This window comes from Pleurodeles waltl, chromosome 7 (genome assembly GCF_031143425.1).
Source record: "Pleurodeles waltl isolate 20211129_DDA chromosome 7, aPleWal1.hap1.20221129, whole genome shotgun sequence".
Classification (NCBI taxonomy): Eukaryota; Metazoa; Chordata; class Amphibia; order Caudata; family Salamandridae; genus Pleurodeles; species Pleurodeles waltl.
Genome location: NC_090446.1, coordinates 1,384,295,720 through 1,384,315,109, shown reverse-complemented (window position 1 = coordinate 1,384,315,109; position 19,390 = coordinate 1,384,295,720). Strand labels below are relative to the sequence as shown.

Here is a 19,390-nt window from a genome sequence, read left to right as displayed (position 1 = left end):
GTATCGAAAAAATTTCCATGTCAAAATTTTTTTTTAATGAAATCGGGCAATCGCCCTCTAGCTGGTGGGGAATTATTTATGATGGACTGAAATCACTATTGAAGAAAAATAAGTTTGTAAAGCTGTAGACCTCATCTAGGTTTAGAAAGGGTTATCTGTGGGACTTGCAGTGCATAGAAATACCATGTGACTGGACTTCCTGTGTGAACGGTATATTGTAATAATGCAGCAAAGGTAGTGTAACTAGAGGAATTAATTTTATAATTACGTCAACTGTTACATGAATTCCGTTGACTCCAGCAAATATCATTTAACCCTTTGGTATTGGTTTCTAGCTTGTAAATCCAACATTGTTCCTTATTGAACAACCTCGATTCGCAGTTGTGTTCTTCCTTCAGGTGTTCTCAAACCGGCCATCTGTAATCTTGTGCTGAGATGTGGGTGGAATACCCGGGAGATCTGAAAGGATTGGTAGGGTATACTCTCATTGGACTATTTGAAGCACCCATCAATTGAATGTGATGCTCTGCCACCCATGGAGGAGACACCTTACTCTGCCTCCTAAAGGGTTGCCCTATGTCGCTGAAGGCAAGCTCAATCACCTTGGTGGTGGTAGCTGGAGAGGCGGGGGACTGACATGTGACAGGGGTGGGCGGTATGTTGCTGTGGAGATGGACCTTGGTGTTGTCTTTGCACCAAGTCCCTTCTGAAGCCTCAAAAGGGGCAAAACAGTTGGGGATACTGCCACACAGGTGCTGAAAGCCAAATAGGGCAGGCTGTGGCACTACTGCCTTAAAGTGCTCCAGGGCTGAGTCTGCCTCATCTCCGAAAAGAAGGATACCATTAAATGGCATGCCCATTAGTGATGCAGGAACCTATGTATCTCATCAATGCATGGTGGCAAAGCACCACACCGGTACCAACCGCCCTGCCCAAGCAGTCAGTGGTGTCCAGCTCGGAGAGCATGATGCACTTTGTTGCTGGCTGGCCATCTTGAATTATTGGTGCAAGGTTTGTGCCGCATTTATCAGGGACAGTCAGCAAGATCTTGCTGACCAAATCACATAACACATGCAAGTCCAAGGAACCAACTGGCATTTACTGACTGAAAAGCAAGGATGAAAGAGGAAAACATTCTCTTTCCAAATGCCTTAATGAGTTTGATTCTCAATTAGGAGGCACATTAGGGAAGGAGTTGAGTTAGGGTTCTGTCTACCTGTGGACGCCAAGACCACCAAGTTCCAAGGGGTAGGGTGCCAAATGAGGAAAGGAGGGCGCACCAGGGACATGTCTATACCTTTAGACTATTTGTCTATTCACTGGTGGACAAGAGGAAGGTTTTGCCAAGTGTCCATTAATATGTCCATCAGGGATTCATTCAAAAGCGAGAAGCCTTCTGTAGAAATGTGTCCATAATGGATAACCTCCATCAGGACATTAGTCTTAAAAAACACAGCAAAGTTGCAGGTCTAAAACTTATGCAGCCCGTCAGATCACTGCAGCAAAATATGTGGATTCCTCTGTGCAAGGACCAGGGGGAAAGAGTTTAACCCAGTAAACAGAGAAATGACTTGCCCACTTGAGTCCAGCATGTCCATAAAAGGATTGTCATCATAATAATCCCGGTCATCTCCAGGATCACTGTGTCGACTGTGTTCTGAATCTGATGAAAAAGGAATGTGAAGCATCATAGGCAGTGGCAATGTTCTATCTGGGTCAGAATGAGGCTGGGCTAGTGGTGCCAAAAGGTTGTGGAGGCTATGACTTTGGTCGAGGTCGTGCTAGGTTCATTTCTAACTCAGATAAGACGATGGGCTCTTCCACCGGCCACCAGTGCTGATGTGGATAAGAAGGGCCTAGTGCGCATAGTGGAGTTGGATCCCAAGTTGGTTTGAGCATCTGCGCCCTTGCAGCAGAATTAAAAGGTGCAGACAGATTTCAGGATGGATTCACTGAATGTAGCCCACCTAGAAGTTTTCTTCTTTTGGAGCCCAAAGGCACTCCAGAAGGCGCCAGAAGAGTGCCAAAGATGCTTCTTTAAAAGCTTCTACTTGTTGCCACGTTGCAAATGGACCACAAAATTCGGATAGCATTGATATGAGCTGTGGAACTGGTTCTTTGGTTGGAGATTGGGATAGTGACCAGGAGGCACCCTGACCTCGATGCAACTTTTTTGGATGAGAGTTGTGGGAGTGTCACACTTCGACTTCTTGTGTTCCTTTTTTAACTTAGATTTACCAGATGATTTTAAGTGTGAAGAGGACCTTTTGCGGAATCAACTCAAGAACAGGACCGGTCCGTGTCCTCAACCAGCCCTTACACACCCACCACCTGGAGCGTGGGAGCAATGCTGAGAAAAATCTCAAGATCCAGACTGGCATTTGAGGGTATTCATAAAGTGAGAAATCTGCAGTTTGAAGTATCCATCAGAAGGATGAGCAACAGGAGATTAGTTACTGTTAAGGTGCATGTATAGGACTTTTTAAAGGGTAGGTGGTGATCCTTGAAACAAGGTCTAGTCAATTTACATAAATACCATAATAAGGATTAAGGCAAACATGCATGTGACTTAGAGTAAGCTCAGAGAGAGGAGGCATGCAGAGGATGGAACATTTGTAGTAGGTCATCAGAAGGAAAAGGACAGGCAACAATTTCAAGTTTAAAGGCAAAGTAAATTTTCCTGTCAATACGGATGAGGCTTTTTGAGACTGCATGCAATCTAATGATGCAAAACTGTAAAAGTAAAGTAAATCATTTGTATGTGAGACAGTGCTATATTAGATACTCTTGACAACTACTAGAATAGAGCAAACATTCTATCCCTGCAAGGATACCGCTAAAACACCACCTCAGCAAGAAGAGCTGATCAGCTCATGGCCCGAATCGTAAAGTAATGGATGGCCACACATATAGGGAAATATGAAGAGGTCAGGCAGCGCTCAAAGGCTGCATGAATATCATAATCATAGCAATGTGAGAGGGCATACAGGGTAAATAATGCAGACCCTAAAAAGGAGATTATGAAAATGCTGTAGTGGATGGTTTCTGAAGTTAACCTTTAAAGTTTGACTCAGAGCATTCATTAGAATTGTGAAGTGGGGCCCATTTTGGGTGCACCTGGTTGTGGCATGGAGCAAGATAGGGAGAGGAAAGCTTCTCAGGCAGTAGAAGTCTATTGCTTACATTCCTATGCTTGGACGGAGGAGATTAAACAATGAAGTCAGGAGGATGTAGGGCTAAATTTAGCCAGTTTGCTAGCTAGGGGGTGCTTAATTTTGAGAATATTTTCAGTAGGCGTCTTTGCTGGCAGACCTAGGGTTGGCTGGATGGTATAGAATAGCATTATCAGACAGGGATTAACTGTGGGATTGCCATGTGCATGAACTGGGAAGGAGTATTTCTCACTGTGTGGTCAGTGAGAAATTGTTTGAAGGAACTTGAGTCGGAGGTCACCAAGAATAGTGAGTGGGATAGGTGGGGAGGGAGTTAGGGAGTCTGCACTGTTTCTGGGATTGTAAATGATACCGGACCATCTCTCCTCTCTGAAAGTTCAAGAGGAAAACCTAATAAGATGTTCTCTACACTGGCTGGCTACAGGTATGATATTTTTCAACTGAAACCCCGACTTGGTTACCCACAAGTGCCCTTAATTTGACTATGTATCCACCAATACTTGAACTTTTATTTAAATATTGCTTTCCTTACATACGTATGTTGTATTCATCTCTTGACTACTTAATAAGCTTTGCAGCAGCAGTTCAGTAGGAAGTCAAATCTGCAAGGTTTGCTTGTCAGAAAGCTAACATTTTCTCTCAAGGCAAGCAACATCTAGGTACCTGCTGGAAGCTGTGCTGCACAGGCCTGCTCTGGAAGAAAAGGTCTAACCACTTGCATGCTGAGGGAAACTGACCTCTGATCAGAGGAATGAAGCATTCGGGCAAGATGTACAGACCCGCAAGGAGATAAAATGCATGACCTGTGGGAGCACATATCAACCTTTTGCCAGCCTGAGGGGGATCAGGGAGATTCTGCCATTTTTGGATTAAACTGGACACTATGACTCTTGACCATTTGTACAATGTCTAGTATCAGTGGTTTCAGAGACAGTGTGATATGAATTAGCCAACTGGCATTTGAACTCCAATTTCCAAGTTGCATATGTGACACAGTAGGCACTCTTGATCCCTTAGATGCTCTCCCATCCAAAAACTTACAGTGCCCAGCCATTTTTTAGAAAATGGCATCAAACATTTAGAACCTGTAATGCGTGTTGGTCCATTTCCAGCATTGGTAGACGTCCTGTTAATATCTATGACTCTGGAGACCGCCTAGTGCAGTATTTGCACCTCTGCCTTAAACTTTAACCAGTAGCCCCAGTACTCCACCATTGGTCAGACACTAAGTTGTCACTAGACACACTAGTGGTTTGAAAACCTTGGAACGGTTCTTACTGGGAGTTGGAATCCCAGTTCTCTTTTGGGTGCTGGGGCTTTGGGGAAATAGGTCATCTTAATGCTTTGTAGCATTTTTTTTTTTTTTTCTCAGCTGTCTCGTCTCAGCCATTGAGTTGAACCCAAAACCGCTAGGAAACAAGGAAAAGGGGCTAACACAGTAAAATTAATCCATTTGAACCCTTCCTTGTGGCACCTGAAAACAAGGTAGTATGCCTAGGGACACCCAAGATAAGATTTCCCACATAAAATATTGGGGATTTAGAATGTAGTGCCTTACCATGTCAGAGCTAGAAATACATTTGGTTCATATCTAGACATCAGAAGGTGCCACTCACTGACTTTTTTGTTCACCAGTGTAAGGACCTTTCATTTCCTGTGTGTAAAGAATATTTTTTCCAGACTGTACAAAGTTTATAGTGTGTTATCACAGTGCTATTCTGTATTTGGTTTCTAAACCTACCACTGCCTCCTGCAATAAGTCTTAACTACAATATGTAGCAATCCGTGGTCACCAAAGTGTACAAAGGAAGCAACTGTTTTTTTTTTATTTATTCGGAGTGTGTTAGTGCTTAAGGCCTTTGGAATCCAGTGATAGCAGCAGCTTCTAATAACAGGAACCGCCCAGTGGCCACCGACTGCCCCACAACCCAAAGAAAATGCCTTACACACCGTCTGTATGAGGGTATTCAGCATAGGGGCGGGAGAGCCAGATTCTTGGCGGGTTTTGAGGACAGCCACGGAGTATGCACATTTTTTCCAGTAGGGAGTGCAAGGGGAAGATCCTTACCATGCGAGTCCGTGCAAACTCATAATTAGGGCTTCCGATTTTACAGTATTTTAAAAATATATATTTTTGTCCGTATCCATCCATATTTAGTTTTTGGCCATCTTATTGGTATTTATCCACATTTATTTAGATTTTTGAGAATAAATGGAGTTCTAAAATTGTACACATTTATTTAATTCTTCGACGTGCACTCATACATGGATGCCTGTCGCGTTTCAGCAACTTAAGCAGTCACAGATAACAAAACACTGCTCGCACAAGTGCATATTAGAATCATACTACAAACGTATGCTAACATATCCCTGCATTTAAAGAATTCTCCTACTGGTTTTTAACTCCGAATGCGGTCTATCAGCGCAGCTTTTCCCTAGAACTCATGAAAGGCAGCATTGAGATTCTCCCAAGAAGCACGATTTTCAGTATTTCTCCGCTTTTAAATAAATACAGGCAGGAAACACATTGTTTTGTCTGTATTGATCTGTAAAAATCCGCAAAAAAGGGAAGACTGGGAGCATTACTCGTAATACATAAGCCTCATCAGGATACACTCACCGCCCCCCTTGCCCCCCCCAAGTCCTGATAGTTCTTCACTGATTAGCTCAGAGTGATTTCAGCAATGGGGTTCCACGCGGCGCCGCAGGGGCACATCAAACCTGTCCGGTAGCGGGCTCCCCGTATCCATGGGAACAGCAGCTAGGATGCCTTCTCGCACAGGTCACAGCAGACGCCGAACAGCCCAGGACACTGCAACCTGTTGTCATAATAAATGCACACCAGACTAAACTTGTACACGGGACCGAGGACTACGATATCAGAACTCAGTAATGTGAGGGTTTGCTGCTGCTGCCACGTCGTCTCCGCGCAGCCAAGCAGCCTCCTCCCAGGCTCCCTCCCTCTGCTTCCCAGCAATCACCCAGCCTCTCCCTCCGTCCACAGAGACGGAAAATGAATTCAAAAGGAACAGTCCTCCTTTATGTTGGTTCTGGTATTCTTGGTTCTTGCTCGCCCTCCTCCATAATTGGTGGGCAATTTCTGTATCCACTGGCAGAACCAGAAAAGCTTCTGAAAAAGAGCGCGGCCACCCTAAACTGTGCCAGGGGGACCACAGAGTGCGCAGCCCCACCGACAACAGACCTGGCACTCTCCTACGGGCTTCTTGCAGCAGCTGCGCGGGGGGTAAACTGTAAAGGATGTAGAATAACATACATCGCACAACCACCGTAGTGGTGTTTTTTTCACTGCTCTGCCTCTCTCCAAGTGGCCGGGAACCTGATTTCACGATCTGGAGGATGGGAAGACCCGGCATTTAATATACACCGGGTTACACAAAGGTTCATACTACACCTCTGCCATTCTAAGCACTGCCAGCGAGAGGTGTTACTAATACCCGATGTATTGATACTTAATTCACTGCCATCAGAAGAATGGAAGATTGTCAGTCTCGGTGGGATCACTGCATATCTGAGGCGAACACTGAATTCACCAAGCCATCTTACTGGTTTATGTTCAACCAACCTCCATGCAAAATGACACAGAGCTTGGTGGTCGTAGGCTGCATCTCTGCAAGAAGCTGTATTAAGAGAATACGTTTTACAAAAAACTCAGAGTAGAGCAAACTCCTGCCTTAGAATGCCCGAGTTGGGTGCCAGTCTTTGAAAAGCCATTATTGCCATTTTTGCTGTACTGATATGAGCAGAAGTCTCTGAGGAGGCTGAACTCATCTATTTTACTGGGATTTGGTTTTCAGGAGACTGACAACCTGTTGACAGGGCCTTGTTCTGCGTTATTGCCAAGTTAAGTACAGCATACACTACACACGACTAGAACAATGTCGGGATTCACTCACAGAGACAATTTTAAATGCTTCCTTAGCCGAGGAACGAGGCGGGGGTCTATACTGCACGTCCAGCAGGTACATTTCTCCACTTCAGCAGCAGTGCTTTAAGACTTTCAGAATGAGTGCTGGAAAGCCCACTTTGTATCTACGGTAATCAACACAGAACCTTCTGAAAATGGTGAGTGAAACCGAAAAAGAACTGCTCCAAAAACCCCTGGGCTCAAAAGACTTGTGTTTTTGCAGTTAAGACAAGTTTAATAACGCATTACACGGCAGGATCTGTGAAGCGAGGGGGCGAGAGAGGAACTTCAACAGAAATATCTTCAGTGCCAGGTTTTTTTTTTGTTTGTTTAAAAAAAAAAAAAGAAAAACAGCCCTTCAGACCAGATAAATACCCCCTGTCCTTAAAGGTAGTACATTATTTTGGAGCGCAAGGAATGGGCTCAGTGGGTTGAGAGCGCAGCAGCAGCTGAGAATCTTGATCTTACAAGTGCCAATATTGTCCTCTAAAAAGTCAATGTGTGCGTAGACTCGTACTCCGACACTGGGCGCTGGTTAAAAACAAAAATCAGATAAATAAATAAATCACCGCAACCTTCTGAACAGGAGTCATGAATTTCAGGGAGACCCACACACGTGTTCTGGGACAAGAGTACGTCTGAAAAACACTCTTGTCACGCCCGAACGGGGCCACTCAGAGGATTTACAAATTGTATGATGACGAGAGGGAGAGAAAAACAATGGGGTTTCTCAAATTAGTTCAGTGAGAGGGCTGTCTCTCGAGTTCTTTTTCCTGCTCTTTGCTGGAATGCAGATCCGTGTGGTTCAGAAAGCGCCGGGGTTCAAGGCCACCTGGATACCGGGCAGTTCAGCTGGAGCTCGGCACTGTGCGAGTATCCGCTTCTGCGCAGGTTGCTAGCCCTGCCAAGTAGCGGAACCCCAGATATCAAAGTTTGTACCTTCCTGCCTTTTAATAGTAGAGCATCCCAGCTCTTCGTGTACAAACAGCTCTCCCCTCAAAGGAAGAGATGCGGGGGTTTTTACCGCTGACTAAGGTCAGTGTCATTTGGTTCAACAACATCAAAGGAGTAACAGAGGTGCCAGCAATGAAGTTAAGCAACACCGTCACCTTTGCCCACATTCCATCAGGGGAACAATATGGCCTCTGGTTCCGATGCACTGCCATCACCGAAACCAGGAAAGACAACCCACAGCAGACACTGTTGAGACACATGCCACTACTACTGTAGAAACAAGTTTTACACCGCTTGCATCCTTGTTTTTTTCCATGAAGAGGAAACCTCAATAAGCAGCCAACAATCCAATGGGTCACGAAATGTCGAGCCAGAGGAAAGAATCAGCATAGACGCAATCTGCCAACTAATCATACTCCGTGGTCTGCCAGTGTCTGGACTGGAAGGCCCTAATACACCCTTGCAAATTACCAGCGAACCACAGAACTGCCTAGCTGGGCTCCCTGCTTGTTCCACTGGGCATTCCCGAGCCACCGGAGGCTGGTTTCGAGGGCAGGAGCGAGCATCTAGCGCCTCTGATACTTTCTCCAGCTCCTCCAGGCAGTTACAGAAAGCACACTGGGTGCTATAGGCGAGAGAAAAATGAGAGTGGAGCAAAGGAACAGGGCTGGTCCGAACATTTTTGCCAGGGACTTTTTATTCCCCGGTTCGACCTCGTTACTAAGGTATTACCACCAATGGACACGTACTGCTTTCCTGTGTCCATCATTGGGGGTTCTAAAGCGCCAGGCATTACTTTTCAATTCCAGTCCCTGAGCTGATCCGTGACCCGGCTGGAGCGGGGGTATAGCAGTAGCCTAGAAGCAAACTACCCGATACTAGTGCCTTTAAAAAAAAAAAAACAATATAGCACTATCTTCACGTCCCATGTTTCTTTCTATGCTCTTGCATCCTCACATTGCTCTCTGAGCAAACCTACTCTAAGCCACATCCATGTTTGCCTTAATCCCCGTTATTGTATTACCGCAGACTATTCACAACTAACTTCAAAGATCAACCTTTTGCAATTGAAAGTCATACACCTGCAACTTAACAATACACAGTATCCTCTAGCTCATCATCATCGCCCTCCTGCATGAGGTCACATACCCCCCCCCCCCCAACCAACGGACTGATTGATGAGCATACCTAACTCTTAATAATTTATTCTACGGCCAAAAAACAGAAATAAAATGTATAAAATGAATCCCAATGGCTAATAATAACACTTAATTGAAAACTAACCTTGCGTTCCGGAGCAGTGTGCTGCTTGGTGTAAAGCGCTTCAACACAATCAGGGGTGGTAAACGCGGATTAAATGCAATTATAATACTATGGGGGTAGTATCTAAACATTCCATCACCACAGTATTGCCATTACGCACTGGGTAGGACTATCATATACCATTTACTGCCAATCACGTGGCAAGTACAATTACCCTACATGAGTGTATGACCACTTACCATGTACGGCCATTGCATGCAGGTAATAGTATTTATATAGTGCTTACTACCACTGACGAGGCGTCGAAGGGCTTTTCGGCGAGTAGCACACTACTCCTGGACCGAACAAGAATTAGTATCGGGAAATATGGAGTACAGTTTTAGTATTATTATGAGTTTATTTGAGCCGCGGATATGAGAGTTTGTTAGTTAGATTGACTGGAGTAATGGAGGGGTGGAGGAGGAAAGAAATCCAGAAGTGTTAATTGGGAGTATATCCCTCATTTACTCATCCCAAAGTCTTGGATGAGTAAAGGGGGACGGAGGAGGGAAGAGTCTGTGGAAAGGTACAACCATCATTCTCCAGAATACAGCTATTACACTTCTCGGTCCAGTCATCCCATGGCACACAATGTCTTCACGCCTGGATACCAGCATTTGAGATGCAGCCATTACAGGCGGGCACTGCCACTGTGCCCCAGGGTAATTCTGCCACGGGCTAATTACTGACACTACTGGGGTACTTCCACCGCTCGTCAGATACTGCAATCACAGGTCTAGGGCGTAGCGTCATGGGCCTGAATACTAACACCAAATACAAGATACCATCATGTCAGGGTAGTGCCATCATACGTCAGAACATTTTTCTCTTGTCTCACGTAACTGCTAACTCACCCCGACGCACTGCTGTCCTGGGCAATGGATATTGGCACTGGCTGCCTCTCGCTCAGGAAAGGGCCTGCGGATGGGGCTAGAGCGGGGGAGATACTGAGGCCAGCCAAGGATCAGCACTGCTAGGCCCTCAGTCCGTGTCCTGCCTCCTGTCTAAGACAGGCAGCATCAGGGACGCTGGGGCCTGCGGCGGGTGAGTATTACCATTCCATCACAAGCAGCTCAGTCTCGCTGGCCCACCTCACTCTGGGCAGAAGCAAGAAAGCAAAGGTGGAGTGGTGAGGACCCTCACAGTGAGGCTCTTCTCCACGTGCTACACCCTCTTGCTCACTAGGCGCCAGTTGCACGAGAAAGCAAAAAACCACAAAGCAGTACAGGTGCCTGAAGTCAATTTCTTCTGGTGCCAGATTGCACAGTGTGAGAAGTGCCGTTAGAGGAGAGAAGCACTGTATCTCTCGTGCCTCACCGACTCCTCAGCGGCTGATCCGGCGCCGTTGACTCGTAGGGAAAGGGCAATCATAGCAGGAAAAAAATACGTGGTTTTTAGAGACCCCTTTTCTTAAAAACCGGGGCTCCTCCCTGGCAAAGGTTAACACTGGGCCTGTCCAAGGGACGCTCAGCATGAATGCTGGTCTGGCGTTCACACCGCGCGCACAGCAAGACAGGGCAAGGCTTCTGTTGGAAAGTCTGTGTAAACTAATTGGCTTTCGGGTCCGCTTCAAGCCACTCACAGGGCTCTGATACAATTCACAAATGCTGGAGCCATCTGCTGAGGCAGCCTCCTGAGGCACTGGAGACAAGTACTGCAAAGCTGAGGGTCAGGCAGTCCGACCCTAAGAGCAACAGATCAAAGCAAAGTGAGCGGCAGCAGGTCACAATGTTACAGTTGAAATATCGACTTGTAGATATATCGTAATCATCTTATCGACTAACAAAAATTCTGTCCATGTAGATTTGCTACTATTACCTTTGCATGACAATATTTTATAGTCAATATTATGGTTTCGATGTTCTGCTATTGATAGTTTGATCGTGATATGGCTGGAGTACGCTCGGTAAACCCATTCCCAAATCACCCGGCACTGTTTTGATTTAGAACTAAAAGATGGAGGCTATCAAAGGGATTATGTAAAGCAAGATGGCCAGAAAAGCAGACGGGACTGAAACACAAGGAAAACAAGAGTAAGGTGAGGCATATATGGGTGCCTATGAACATATATGTTACGGAGGGTTTCTGTGGAATGGTGGTACAAGATATTTAGGAACACAGCTGCTGGTCTCCACGCTTGGAACAAACACTGTCAAAGTCAATAGGTATCGCCGTCTGAACTTATTGGTTTTGCCAATTCTTGTTTTTCCAATGCTGTGCTGCACCCGCCGAAAAATCTATAGAGTGACGATGTAGGCATGCATACAGGTCATCCTGCTATGATGGTCCAAAGTGATAGTGTATGTGCACCACTGAATCAGCATGTGGCTGCCGTTTTGTTTCTTTTTGATTTACCATTCCAAGATGGCAGATGTCACTTGGAACAGTAAATATTTTTTTAAAAAAATAGGCCCGGTGATGAGCAATCTCAGCCTGCCTCGTGCTCTTTAGAGGTAGGTAGAGAATACCGATCACTGTGACATGCCTGATTTCTACATTCTATAGATCACAAATCCTTGCAGTCCCAATATAATCTGTACCATGTTTGTCACCTTGTAAAACGCATATCGATGTATGTACTTTCTTCAAATGTGTGCAACTACCCACGTGCTTGTATTACAAATAAGCTATCCGTTTTAATGATCGAAGAAGATAACTGTAGTTGAGGAGGGCAATGCTGCCAACCCTAGGTTTCTATTACCGCTTCCCCACTAGAGTAAAGCAGACCTTGTGCCTTTTTAGGCCTCGTCTACTGACAGCTGTTAGCGGTCTGTGAAAGACTATACCAAAAGACTCAATGGGCTTAAGGCCGTCCATTGCTTACCACTCTCTGGCTTTCTCGTCACTCGTTTGCTTGCTTTTTGTACAAAGGCTTTAGTTAGTTCCTCCTCTTGTGTTTGTCCAGCCCTGGCAGCATTACTTCTTTACCATCCTTTTGAGGGTAAGGCTTGCATCCTTTTACTGCTGACATTCAGGGAACTCCTTTTTTCTTCATCAGTTTGTAAGAGTGCATGCATTTTTCTACTTTCTCCTATTTTGTACTGCCTCCCCCTAAAACACCATCTTCACCCCGCATGCACTGCTGCTCCCCCTCCCCCACCCTCATCTCTTAGATTGCTTCCAACTCACCCTGGCCTTTTTTGCTGTTTTATATATTCCTAAATGTTATTTAATTACTCTCCCAGCCTCAAAGGTCTCTTTGCTTCTCAGAGTTGCTTTCACCCGTGTCCCTACCCTTCAGTTCGGGATTTTCTGCAAAAAAATCTGTATATAATCTTTTTTTGTTTTTATTTTTTCGAGGGCCGGGTAACTGCTATTTGCTACAAGGCCACTGTATTCTGTCAATGTGCTCTTGCAGGGGCTTATCTTTTATTTACCACTCCAAAGAAGAGCCACAATAAATGGAATGGTAAATACAAAAAAACAGAAACAAAATGCCAGCCAGGGCACATATGTCATCACGTTGGAGCACCATAGCAGGATGACTTACGAGTGAGAGCATGTCATTTTGCTTTTTTGGACGGATGCTGCTCAGCATTGGAAAAGCAAGCACTGGCAAAACCAATAAATTCAAATGTCAACACCCATTGGCTTTGCCAATGCTTGTTCCACGTATGAAGATGGGCAGCTTTATGCCAAAATATCTCGCACCACCCTTTCTCAGACATATCTCTGTGCGCTCCTCTTACTGTGTTTTAGTCTGTATATTGTGCACCTGCATTCTCCGGATGCTCGGGAACAAAAGCTCCACAGATCAACCAGATTCGAACGCCTACTATTTTGTGATATCATTAAATAAAGTTCAGAAAGGTATGCCCAGTACAGGTTGCTAGAAAAAGAAGTTGTAATGCTGGTAAGGCATCGATTATGTGAAGAGAGAGGAGTATACTAGTCTGCTATAATTTGGGGTTTAAGTGACCTGCTCAATGAGTAGGGTGGTAGCTGGACAGCTCACAAGAGAAAAGACATAGGCCCCTATTACCACTACAGGGTGAGAACTTCTGTTTGAACACAAAGGAGGATCCCAAGCCCAGCAGTGTTTGCCCAGTGCGCTAAATTAATATGTTATTTGTCCATACAAAGCTGCATATCCCCGTTTATATGCCCACATGTTTCTGACAGGTAAGACCTGACCAGTACCTAGCTGGTAAATGGCACAACATTCCAGTTTGCTCCTTCTGAAATACCCTAGCACGTTCCAGGTTGCGAAACATCAGCATGTCCAAGACGGGGAGAAGCAGGGAATGGCCTAGTCGAGGGAGGGCGAGGAGCGACTCTAGTGCAGGGTAGCTGCTGAATCCGTGGCAGTTTGCTACAGATGTCACTAGGTGGCCACATGACCCGCTCTCAGCGGGAGGTAATGATGACCAAACACCACAATAAAATAAGGAAGAGCCCCAGCGAGAGAGAGGAGGTGTATAGCATAAGAAGAAAAGGTCATAGCACACGCCTGAAAGGACCACAATGTGCGAGAAAGTATGACAGACCCTGGGAGGAGACTATCATGCGAAAAGGGAAAATCACCCTCCCAGTGGGTAAGACTCCAGTGGAAGAGGAGAACTCAGAGTGTAAGAAAGACCAGTATCACAGGGAAGGAGCGATCAAACTCTGAGAAAAATACCTTTTAGAAAGACTCGAGCGAGAGAGGGAAAGGCCATTATAGGACAGAAGGCTCTACAGTGTGACACGAAAGAACCATGGTTTCAGGGGAAACACCAACGTGCGAGAGAGAAGGAAATTAGAGCGGGAAATATAGGTGTTTAACGGGGGAGACGCGCTAAGATGTGTGAAAGGGAAGAGTCATAGCGGAAGTCTGCAGTCTAGGGGGAAGACAATTTTGTAAAAAGTGTGAAGAAATGCAACAGAGAGGAAAGGAGCATGATATGAGGGAATTAATTGTCAACTATGAGAAGGGGCGCCCACGGATAGAGAGGAACGTGTCAAACGGAATAAGTAAAGTATGAAAGCGAGAAGAGAACGACCATAATGAGAAGGGTGGAAGGGCCACGGTGAGAGGAGCAAGGGCCACGGTGTGAGAAGCAATGGTCAACTTGAAAGAAATGGCACAGTGAGAAGGAGGAGGCTGTAGTCACAGTGACAAGAAGGATAACATGAGAGGGAAAGCGAGAGGCTAATGAATAGTGTGAGAGGGAAGAAGCGCACTGTGATAGGAGAAAACCTGAGAAATAATAGTGTGTAGAAGACGGGCCAGTATTACAAGAACTGGCATGTGGGAGAGGGAGGGACATCCGTGTGAGAAGGGCAGAGCGTGCGGAACCGGAGTCAGGAGCTGCTTCCTGGACAATGGGCGCTGCCCCGCACTGCAAGATCCAATCCAGCACCTTCAAGACAAGAACACCCAACCACACCCCCTGAATTGACATAACGAAAACCGTAGCGCACACAAACATAGCCAAGCGTGCCTAAGGCTCCAAGGAGTGCTGAACAGTTTCAGTTCGTAGTTTGCTTGTAAAAAGCAATCAAGATAACACAGTTATTCACATACCAAGACAAGTTGAGAGACGTGGTGTCACACAGACACGCCTATGCGGAGGGCACTGTGCACACATATATGCTGCCCTATACAAAGTGTACACATGCGTGACACCCTGCCACGTACAGACAGGTGTAAACTGAAGACGTCCACACAGAAGCATGCACAAAGTTAAGTCAACCGCAAAGACGTCCCTACAGGTATAGAGACATTCATACAGAGTTTTGCTTAAACTTAGAGACATTAATATGCATGAGTGCAATGGCGCGCACAGTTGTATATGCCCCTTCAAGCGTCCTTCTAATGCCCCTGCGCACGCACGGATCCCCCATCATGCACCACAAACATGCCAAAATAAACAGTCACTTTTGTCAATGCAGCTTGCGCCCTGGGCAGGCGTCAGCACCCTCCCTGTGCACGTGTCACCTCTACCCTCGCACTGCCTCGGTCCCCGCAGCCGCTCTCCACATTCTTCTCGCCCCTTTGCACCTGCCCCGTCTCTCCTCCCAGTAGTTCCTTGTTACCCCTCTCGCCTGACCCCCTCGCTCGCACCTGTCTAACTTTCTACTGCTTTCCCGCCCCTCCTCTAGCAGTGAGCGCGGGAAGCCTCGCCCACCGGCGCGCGCTGACGTGGGCTCCGCCTGAGAAGTAATGTGGAGCTTGTCCTCACCGGTCCGACTCAAGAATATCGTTCAGTCTGTCTTGACCGCATGTGTAGTATGATCCCAATCGAGCACGGAGCCGGAGCCCGCGAAGCACGCGCTCGCCCGCTGCCTGGCGCCCCCCTCAGCTGAGACCGTCCCGCCGGGGCTCCTCGCTCGGACAAGGGGCGGCTGAGGGCACTGGGGGTGAGTGTCCAGCCTCTCAGCAGATCTTGCGCCGTCTGACCGCTCTAAACAGAGTAAAAAATTGCATCAGCCAGGCTGGCAGCGGCAGGCTCTACGCATGGGACGTTGTGGCGCCCCGCCCCTCGTTCTGAGTAACGCTCTCTCACCAGGCTCGCTCATCCCAGGGTGAGTGCCTCCTCCCCTCATTCCTGGCTCGACTACCCTGACCATCTCCTCAGTGACAGCAAGCGTCTTGGCACGGATGTTAAGCGCAGGGGCGGAGCTCCATGAGGGTGTTTGGGGTGTTACACCCCCCTAAAAACGCGTTCTGTTCTAAATAGTTGGGTACAAGAGCTTTCAGTGGGGTAATGTGTTTTAACAAGCCATCCCGCGTTACTGTGGGAAATATGAAACTCACCCCCCCACCCACCAATAATACTGACCTAACTACGCCCCGGGCTAAGGAAGTTAGCCCAAGTTCATCATTGTATTGTATTGTATTGTATTGTAATAGTATTTATATAGCGCTTACTACCGCTGATAGGGCGTCAAAACGCTTTTCTGCGAGTAGCACGCTACTCGGAACCCAAAAGGAATTAGTGGTGGATTAGTATAGGGAAATAGGAGTACAGTTTTATTATTATGAGTTCATTTGAGCCACAGATATGAGAGTTTATTAGTTAGATTGACTGGAGTAATGGAGGGGTAGAGGAGGGAAGAATCCAGAAGTGTTAATTCTGAGTTTATAGTAATAGGATTTAGGCTTGGGATGAGTAAAGGGGGGATGGATGAGGGATGAGTCTGTCAAAAGCGTTCGGGAGATCATAGTAGCAGGAGGGGTTCTGGATTACTTAAAGGGGAGATAAATTCACTTTTTAAAAAAATATATAAAAAAAGCAAAATCCCATTAAATAGTGCTATGGAAAACGTCTACCTTTACTACATTATATATGAATGCTGATATATTTGCTTAGGTGCCTAATGTCACTGTATACAGTATAGACAGGGTTTGCGTTCTTTGTAGGAAACCCATCAATGAGTAATACGAACCATGTTTTTAAAGCTTGTTTGTATCTGTGGCAACACGCAAAACTCCACCTTTTGTGCCTCTATCACCAAAACAGATGCACTGCTACTTTGTCGATGCTACACAGCAACTTTGTTTCAAAAATGTACTCTCTCCCTAAAGAAACAACATCCCCTAGGCAAAGTAACTAAACTGCTACAGTGTTGAGGTGTTTTGGGCCATGAGAAAGATAACAAGGCAGTCTCAGTCATAAAGAGGACTCCAACATATCTGGTTCATTTATATCATGGAGGTTTTTGAGTGGTCCAGCCGGAAACAGATGCCCCGCCCAGGCCTTTTATGCAGCACAGACGCAGTAAATAGACCTTTTTGAGAGGAGATTTGCACTTAAATTTTCCTTAATTATTAAATAATTTTATAATTCTTAAGGATAATGAGCTATGTTCATTTCCTATGCAGCTGCCATTCCCTTTATTTGCCGAGTAGTTCAGAACTATTATTCCTCCATGTTGTGGTTTCATCAGAAAGAATAACTTCTTGGACATTTTCTTTGTTTTTCCTTGGTCTGCCCGACAGTATTAAAAATAAGGCTAAATATACACATTGGTTATTACTGTTTAGAAATGTTCTCTTTTTAGATTGATAAAAATGCATATATGTAGGAAGAACAAATGCCCTACCCTTGCGGATGACTGCAAACATCAGGTACTTTAACGTATATGGAATGGGTCACTGACATGTAGGACAAGGAGTGCATACATGAATTAGAATACTGTCTCACCGTTTGCAATGGTTGTATGTTCTATGTATACAAAAAAAGGGGAGCACACTGCCTCACACTCCAGCATAAAATAGCCCCTATGCATCATGGTAAATGCAGTCATTTGATTTAAAGATAGAGACATTTTTCAAAAAGTCTTTCACCTTAAGTAGGTGCAGCAAGTGCCGTATCTCTGGACACGTGTTTCTGGCTTTCGGCCGTCATCAGCAGAGAGAAAATATATCTGAAGGGGTTGCTTGAAGTGCCGCCGAACGTCTTCACAGGTTTTTGTACCACTCAGTAGGCGAACAGGTGCATCACCAGAGCTCGTCAGCTCGTAGGCTCACGGGAGCCGTCAATTAGACACACAAAAAAAGGGGAGCACACTGCCTCACACTCCAGCATAAAATAGCCCCTATGCATCATGGTAAATGCAGTCATTTGATTTAAAGATAGAGACATTTTTCAAAAAGTCTTTCACCTTAAGTAGGTGCAGCAAGTGCCGTATCTCTGGACACGTGTTCCTGGCTTTCGGCCGTCATCAGCAGAGAGAAAATATATCTGAAGGGGTTGCTTGAAGTGCCGCCGAACGTCTTCACAGGTTTTTGTACCACTCAGTAGGCGAACAGGTGCATCACCAGAGCTCGTCAGCTCGTAGGCTCACGGGAGCCGTCAATTAGACACACAAAAAAAGGGGAGCACACTGCCTCACACTCCAGCATAAAATAGCCCCTATGCATCATGGTAAATGCAGACATTTGATTTAAAGATAGAGACATTTTTCAAAAAGTCTTTCACCTTAAGTAGGTGCAGCAAGTGCCGTATCTCTGGACACGTGTTTCTGGCTTTCGGCCGTCATCAGCAGAGATAAAATATATCTGAAGGGGTTGCTTGAAGTGCCGCCGAACGTCTTCACAGGTTTTTGTACCACTCAGTAGGCGAACAGGTGCATCACCAGAGCTCGTCAGCTCGTAGGCTCACGGGAGCCGTCAATTAGACACACAAAAAAAGGGGAGCACACTGCCTCACACTCCAGCATAAAATAGCCCCTATGCATCATGGTAAATGCAGTCATTTGATTTAAAGATAGAGACATTTTTCAAAAAGTCTTTCACCTTAAGTAGGTGCAGCAAGTGCCGTATCTCTGGACACGTGTTTCTGGCTTTCGGCCGTCATCAGCAGAGAGAAAATATATCTGAAGGGGTTGCTTGAAGTGCCGCCGAACGTTTTCACAGGTTTTTGTACCACTCAGTAGGCGAACAGGTGCATCACCAGAGCTCGTCAGCTCGTAGGCTCACGGGAGCCGTCAATTAGACACACAAAAAAAGGGGAGCACACTGCCTCACACTCCAGCATAAAATAGCCCCTATGCATCATGGTAAATGCAGTCATTTGATTTAAAGATAGAGACATTTTTCAAAAAGTCTTTCACCTTAAGTAGGTGCAGCAAGTGCCGTATCTCTGGACACGTGTTTCTGGCTTTCGGCCGTCATCAGCAGAGAGAAAATATATCTGAAGGGGTTGCTTGAAGTGCCGCCGAACGTCTTCACAGGTTTTTGTACCGCTCAGTAGGCGAACAGGTGCATCACCAGAGCTCGTCAGCTCGTAGGCTCACGGGAGCCGTCAATTAGACACACAAAAAAAGGGGAGCACACTGCCTCACACTCCAGCATAAAATAGCCCCTATGCATCATGGTAAATGCAGTCATTTGATTTAAAGATAGAGACATTTTTCAAAAAGTCTTTCACCTTAAGTAGGTGCAGCAAGTGCCGTATCTCTGGACACGTGTTTCTGGCTTTCGGCCGTCATCAGCAGAGAGAAAATATATCTGAAGGGGTTGCTTGAAGTGCCACCGAACGTCTTCACAGGTTTTTGTACCACTCAGTAGGCGAACAGGTGCATCACCAGAGCTCGTCAGCTCGTAGGC

The 19,390-nt window shown here is 45.9% G+C and overlaps 1 protein-coding gene across 4 annotated transcripts in view; it reads right to left on the bottom strand.

The window, feature by feature from the left end:
- The window catches only part of LOC138246373 (sodium-dependent neutral amino acid transporter B(0)AT2-like), a 278,385-nt gene that overhangs the window by 91,909 nt on the left and 167,086 nt on the right, over positions 1 to 19,390 (bottom strand). Inside the window, exon 1 of one of the 4 annotated variants that reach the window (XM_069200936.1) lies at positions 15,519 to 15,829. The exons of 2 other annotated variants lie outside the window; for them this stretch is intronic. The gene's annotated coding sequence lies outside the window, so the exon portion shown is untranslated. Of the gene's footprint in view, positions 1 to 15,214; positions 15,324 to 15,518; positions 15,830 to 19,390 lie in introns of those variants that run through there. One more of the 4 variants, XM_069200940.1, reaches the window with a different exon arrangement.